The following is a 7720-nucleotide window of genomic DNA, read 5'->3' on the forward strand; positions in this document are numbered from 1 at the left end:
CGGCGGGGAGACTGCGGGCCGGGGAGGGCCCGATCCGGGCTGGCGGCGGCGATGTGGGCCTCGCCCACGTGGCGATCGGCGGTTGGACGAGGGACGCGGCGGTGGACGCGTCCGGTTGGGGGCGGACGTGTCCGTCGGTGCGGGGAGATTTTTTTTTTGGAGGAGGACGGGGAGAAATCTGAGATTTGGAATGGGGGGTGTATATATAGGCATAAGTGGAGCTAGGAGAGTCCAAATGAGGTGCGATTTTCGCCCACGCGATCGTGATCGAACGCTCTAGGACATGGAGCAGAGTTTGGTGGGTTTTGGGAAAAATTGGAGGGATGTTGGGCTGCAACACACACGAGGCCTTCTCGGTCCCTCGGTTAACCGTTGGAGTATCAAACGAAGTCCAAATGGTACGAAACTTGACAGGCGGTCTACCGGTAGTAAACCAAGGCCGCTTGGCAAGTCTCGGTCCAATCCGGAAATGTTTAATGCCCACACACAAAAGAAAGGTAGAAATGACCACTGGAGGAGAACGAAGCGCCGGATTGCGAAACAGACAACGGGGAAAAAGCTCGGATGCATGAGACGAACACGCATGCAAATGAAATGTGCATGATGACATGATATGCAATGCATGACACGCAAGAAATGACAAGGCAAAAACAGCGAATAACTGAACGACACCTGGCACATCGGTCTCGGGGCATTACAACACTCCACCACTACGAGAGGATCTCGTCCCGAGATCTAGAATGGCACCGGAGGGAAAACGGATGAGAAAAAGAATAGGTAAAACTAAGTTGCTTCTTTGACAAACAAGTGAAACCACGAACCTTGAAAAAGGTTAAGCCATTTCGAGAAAAGAATACAAATGAGATGAACGAAGTTGAAAACACTCCGTTAGAAGAGAGGAATAAAGAACGTTGCGAAAAACCTTGAGGTTGAAGGGCAAGATATATATTGAAAACACTCCGGTTAAAGAAGGCGATCAAGGAAGACCAAATTCAGGCAGCACTCCGGTTGAAAAGAAAAGGAATTGAATAATAACTTGATAAGATGAGAAGATACTTGATGAAATCACAATACACTGCCTCCGTAACTATTGAATGAATTGAAACTAGGGGTAAGAAAGATCTCGGACAGCACGCCGGTTTAAAAGAGATGAAAAACTTGGTAAAATGAAAGAGCTTGAGCAAAAGGGGACACAACACTCTGGTTAAAAGGATAAGCACGATCAAAACATGGTCCTGACAATCCGAGAAGATGGGTTGAGGAGAGCAACATCACAATGCCTCCGGAACGAAGGGAAACAAGATCTTGAGAGAGCACGGTTACAACAAATGTTAGAACGGATTTGTTGGATTAACAACAAGAAAAGAACAAGGTTGTAGTGGGCTTATGGAGACCATCTCAAACTTTATGAGGTGAAAATTCTGCCACTAACGAAAACAAAAGATTGGATTGATATGAACTAAGAGGCGAGAAACTTATTTCACCGGGAGGATAAATGAAAACTTGGATCATTTATAAGCACCATAATAACAACCATCCTTAGGGAAGGCTTAAGGTGAAATATAACCCAAGATACTCCAATGACGAGATTAATGGATTTAAACTACCTCATTCTTGATAACTTGTGAATCATAAAACACGAAGGGAACATTATCAAGAATAACATAATACCACCTTCAATGATATGAAGGCAGGAATTGCACTCCGGATTACAATATGAAGAAAGCTTGAGCTTCTTAGAAAAGAATCTCGATGAACACCTCGATAAAGAGTTAAATCCTTGATGAACCATCATGTAGAATCTTCATGACGAACTCCGGTAAACAAAAGAATGATCCAAACTAATTGAATGATGAAAAGAATAAGATTTAAGCCTTGCAATGATTTAGATAGAGATCTCCGTGACAAATGATTGAGAGAACTTGGCACTCCGGGAAAGAAAGAAGAGCACTTGAAACCAAGAATAAGTATGATGAACCACTCCGGAAAACAGGAATTAAATAAACTCGATGAAACAAGAATAAGAATTATATTATGCGTATCCTTCACCAATTAAATTGATGACAATCAACGGATTTGGCATATTACTTATACCCGTTGAAAGGATTAAGAGAGATATAGCGCAAACTTGGGAAGATCTTTAATGCACCACCGGTAGGATTGAAAATAACGAATGAATTGATAAATAACCAAGGAAGGGAAATCTTGAACGCACCACCGTAAGAATTGAAAAAGAACGAATTAAACATAAAGAAACACCGGGAAGAATTATGAAATGAACGAGGATATTTGAGAGAATTTAGATACATTAGAACGAAGAGATCATGAGCCGATAAAAGATCACTTGAACGAAGCACCGGTAAAATAGGAGACTGAGAGCTGAAAGCTGAGAATGAATAAATCTTATTTGATGAACTCCGGATAATCAAACTGAGAAGACTCTTGAATTACTCCAGATGGGTGAAAAGAATTCCCACAATCAGAACAATTATGAGAGAATGGCCTCGAACTAGAACCACGAATCTTGAAGAGAAAAGTGCAAGATTAAGGAGAAACTCTTCTTCGGTCTTCAAATGACAACGAGAAACACCACCGTGAATTGTTGAGGCACTCCGGAATGAATAATGGAAAGGTTTAGCCAACGATGAAAAGAATTTGAAAGGTTTTAGAGGAGGACATTTGACTGATGGCAATTCGTTCTTACGTCAAAACTTCGAAAAGAATTTTTTTTAAGGATAGCTCCGGGAGAATTAGAAGAGTCAGGTAAGATCCTGGGAAAAGACCTGTGGGTTAGGGCCCACTCAAAAGAAGCACCGTTGAAATGATTTAAAGAGAGAGATTGCACCGATTGAATTAAATGGCTAGAATGAGATCACATCCTCAAAAGAGTTTGAACGAAAACAGAGTGGAAACACGAATCTTCGAGATATCTTGAGCACTCCGGAACAAAAGAATAGCAAGCGGAGAATGATCATGAATTGCACCGGCATGAGAAAACATTGAAACGAGGAAAGGATATGATCAACACCAACAACTTGAATTGGTTCCACCTGAGAAGAAAACGAGTGATGAGAGACGAACTTGAAGCTCCGTTAGAATCTTCATGAGAATCACCAGATAAGAATATTGATAGAAAAGAATGGAGAGACTTCACATGAATAGGATGGATACTTGATTACGAAATCTGAGTCCTTGAATAAAAAAGGGTGGGAGGGTGGGAAAACAAATGCAACTTGAGATGGATGAAACGAACACCGTTGAGAAGAACTGATACTTGAACTTGTGAATGTTAAAGTGAACGGATCCACTTGAGGAGAAGCACATCGGTGAAAAGGATTGACATGAGAATCTCGATTATCATGACGGATTAGTATTCACATAGAAGTATGAGAACACCACTTGGAAAAAAGTATGGAATCAACATTTGACTTCGAAGCAACTCAAATACCACAACTCAAAACAAAACAAAGGATTGGCTTGCAGAATCAAACAGAACAAACATATGATAGAGATTTCGCCCGAAGTTTTCATGGTGGGGCCTACACGGGCTCGATCGTACAGCACCATCATGTACAAGGCAGTGCACATGACATACGAAGCGTCCCCGAGTCGGCATAGCCAAGGACTCTTTAAGACACAACGAGACCACTGTAAAACCGACCGTGAATAGGCGGACCACTAGACGTCGAACCCCAATTTCATACCATACATCCGTCGGAAAGATATCCTAAGAGCTACTTGATTTCCCACCTATGAAACTCCCGAACCTTTCCGGTTATGCAATCAGGTGTTGGGGATACATGGGAAGCATAATATCTCACCCAAACTAGCAAATCCTACATCCAGCTGTATCCATCCTTCAACACATAACCAAGAAAACTTTGGAAACCATCTACCTCAACCTTCGAAAAGCATCCGTTATACAAGTTATGGCGATACTCCCGAACTCCCGCCCCAGTACTGGGTGGCGTCGAGGTTATCTCACCAACGAACTGCATAAGAGAGATTTTCGATGTCGGCGAACATATCTCAAGTATTCCAGAATTGCAACGATAAAATTGTGACGACAACACCTCAGAGCTCAACTCCCCGGGACACTGCCACAACCCCTAAAGACAGGAGGCACCAAGAACAATGTTCTCGTCACAAAACCATCGGAACAAAACCAAGATACTCGCGTGATCCAAAATTTTTTTTTGTGAAATTTGAGAAGAGAAGAGTCAAAACTCTACGTCAGGATGCCTTACCAGAGCGATGAGGAGACTGGGAAGTAAAAAGAATTCCTAAGCTCTCCGATATATAATTCCTAAGGACTCAAAACATTTTTCTAGACACAACTCGGCTGCTAAAAACGATCAAGCAATGGGGCTCCTAAGGTCGGGGAAGGCTCTGATTACCAACTTGTAACGCCCTCGATGCGGCTATATCTCCCACGTGTCGAGGCACGACTTAGAGGCATAACCGCATTGAAAGCCATGTCGCAAGTCAGGCAATCATTACAACATCCCATGTAATACATAATAAAAGGGGAAGATATCATAGTTGGCTTACACTCGCCACGTCACATCAAAGTACATAAATAACATACATCAAACAAACACTCATGGCCCGACTACGGCGCCAAAATAGAAAAGAACCCAACATGCGACAAGGCCCTGGATCAAACCCCAACTAGGCACCACTACTGATCATCGGGAAAGGAAACATAATAACGCTGAGAGTCCTCGTCGAACTCCCACTTGAGCTCGTACTCGTCACCTGGAGCGGAATCACCTGGACCTGCATCTGGAATTATAGTATCTGTGAGCCACAAGGACTCAGCAATCTCGCACCCTCGCGATCAAGACTATTTAAGCTTATAGGAATGGATAAGGCAAATATATGTGGAGCTGCAGCAAGCGACTAGCATATATGATGGCTATCTAATTCGCAAAAGAGAGCGAGAAGAGGGGGCAAGGCGCGAGCGAGAAACTAGAGGAACAACCTGCGCAAGCATTACTCCAACACCGTGTCCACTTCCCGGACTCCGCCGAGAAGAGGCCATCACGGCAACACACTCAGTTGATTCATTTTAATTAATTAAGGTTTAAGTTATCTACAACCGGACATTAACAAATTCCCATCTGCCCATAACCGCGGGCACGGCTTTCGAAAGTTCAATCCCTGCAGGGGAGTCCCAACTTAGCCCATGACAAGCTCTCACGGTCAACGAAGGAAAAGACCTCCTCCCAAGACGTTCCGATCAGAGTCGGTATCTCGGTAACTCAAGACACTTCGACAGGTTAAAACAAGACCAGCAACACCGCCCGAATGTGCCGACAAATCCCGATAGGAGCTGCACATATCTCTTTCTCAGGGCACACTCAGATTGTCCTAGGTACGGGTAGGCCAGCCCAGAGTTGCCCCTGGTGGCCACCGGTAGCTGACAGGTGGACCAACACTCAGAGGAGCACTGGCCCGGGGGGGTAAAATAAGATGACCCTTGAGTCTGCAGAACCCAAGGGAAAGAAAAGGGCTAGGTGGAAAATGGTAAAACCAAGGTTGGGCATTGCTGGAAAAGCTTTAATCAAGGCGAAATATCAAGGGGTTCCCATTATAACCCAACCGCGTAAGGAACGCAAAAATCCGGGAACATAACACCGATATGACGGAAACTAAGGCGGCAAGAGTGGAACAAAACACTAGGCGAGAGGCCGAGCCTTCCACCCTTTACCAAGTATATAGATGCATTAAGATAACATAGCAATATAATGATATCCCAACAAGTAAATAAATGTTCCAACAAGGAACGGCTCCAATCTTCACCTGCAACTAGCAACGCTATAAGAGGGGCTGAGCAAAGCGGTAACATAGCCAATCAACGGTTTGCTAGGACAAGGTGGTTAGAGGTTTGACATGGCAATTGGGAGGCTGACAAGCAAAAGGTAGGCATCGTAGCATTGGCAAAGCAAGAGCGAGCAAACTAGCATAGCAAAGATAGTAGTGATTTCGAGGGTATGATCATCTTGCCTGCACAGTTGTCAGAGTTGACTGGATCCTCACAAGCAAACTCAACGGGCTCCTCGGTAGTGAACTCGTCTCCCGGCTCTACCCACACAAGACAAACAAGCAACAAGGATACAATCAACCACGTGCAAGACCAAGCAATATGATGAAATGATGATATGCTATGCGGGATGCGATGCGGGATGCAAAATGCAAGATATGACAGGAAATGCATGAACCTGGCCTCAACTTGGAATTACAAGGGTGCCACTGGATAGAGGGGATTAAATCGCTTGAAAACGATATAAAGATCATTGGAATCGGAGTTACGGTTTGGAAATGGCAAGCGTTTTAAGATATGACACCGGTTTGCGATTTACAGCAAGTAGGCATCTAAATGCAACGAAATGAACATGCTACAGCCACCAAACATGAAAACAAAATACATGACAGTGATGTACACAAGATTCTTAACAAAACACTAGCACTGAGCCATAGGCAAATTCATCCATTAAGAGGTTCAAACAAGCATGGCAAAAACGCAAATGCAAAACAGATTCCAGACTTAGTGAAATTAACACTAGCCTGAAATTTCAGATCACGATGCTCTCTTCGGAGGAGCAAAATAACATGATAAATGACCTGAACATGACAAGTAAGAATATGGAATGGAGCTACTCAACAAGCTTAACAGAAGACCCAAAGTGACCTGGGGCTAAAAGGGTTCACAAAATATATTAACGGGCACACGAACATAGCATAAAACACAATCAGTTTTCAGACTTAGTGAAAACTGAGACATGCTGAAATATAACCCACGAAGGCATGTAAACGAGCTCGATGCACTCACCATGGTGCAAGTCATAGCAAGGCAAGCACATAACCATCAAGAAGGCACAAAATGCTAGCTACACATGGCAAGAACAAAGGCATAGCATGCATGGAACACTAACGGTAGCATCGGCAAAATCGCAAACAAGTTGACGATCTGCCCAGATTAACAACGAAGCAAAAGTTGAGCTCGATTGAGTCAACCTAGAGCACTCCATATATGCAAACAAGGACATGGATGGATAGAGCATAACATGAATAACAAAAGTCCCTTACTGATCATCCTCAAAAGAGGCACGAATCACTAGGAAACAAGCAGAACATATGGCATCATGAACTAAAATATCCCAGACTTGGTGAAAATCACTGTCCCTGAAATCAGCAATCTCAGGTACCTCTCTTTGCAAGCTTGCACAAGACAACACTCACACCCTAAAAATGCATGGGTGGCACCTCTGGAAAGAAGACAAAATGCTTAACAATTCATCCCAAAGAGGCACAGGCATATCATGCACGGATTAAACATGGCAAAAAATGACAAAAGTGCATGATGAACTAACGGATCTGCAATTTAACTCACGAAGCCTCCTTCTAACAGCATTTTGGGCAACAAGATGACCTCAAATGCAAATGACGCAATGGAATGAATTGATGTACACGTCGAGGCGAAGATTTTGATATATCATACGCCCAAAACGGAGCTACGGTTGCGGAGATACGAGCAGTCAAACATAGCATAAAAAATTAGGGTTACGGGGGTGAAAAGTCAACCGGGAGGATTTAGATCTCAGATCCACTGTTCAAGCACTGTAGCAGCCGGGTAGGGGCGCGCCTCCCGAGGCGACGCCGGCGAAGGCGGGGACGGCGGCCGGCGGGGGCGGCGTCCGGTGGCCGGGACGGCGGC

Source organism: Triticum dicoccoides, chromosome 6A, assembly GCF_002162155.2.
Source record: "Triticum dicoccoides isolate Atlit2015 ecotype Zavitan chromosome 6A, WEW_v2.0, whole genome shotgun sequence".
NCBI classification, from domain to species: Eukaryota; Viridiplantae; Streptophyta; class Magnoliopsida; order Poales; family Poaceae; genus Triticum; species Triticum dicoccoides.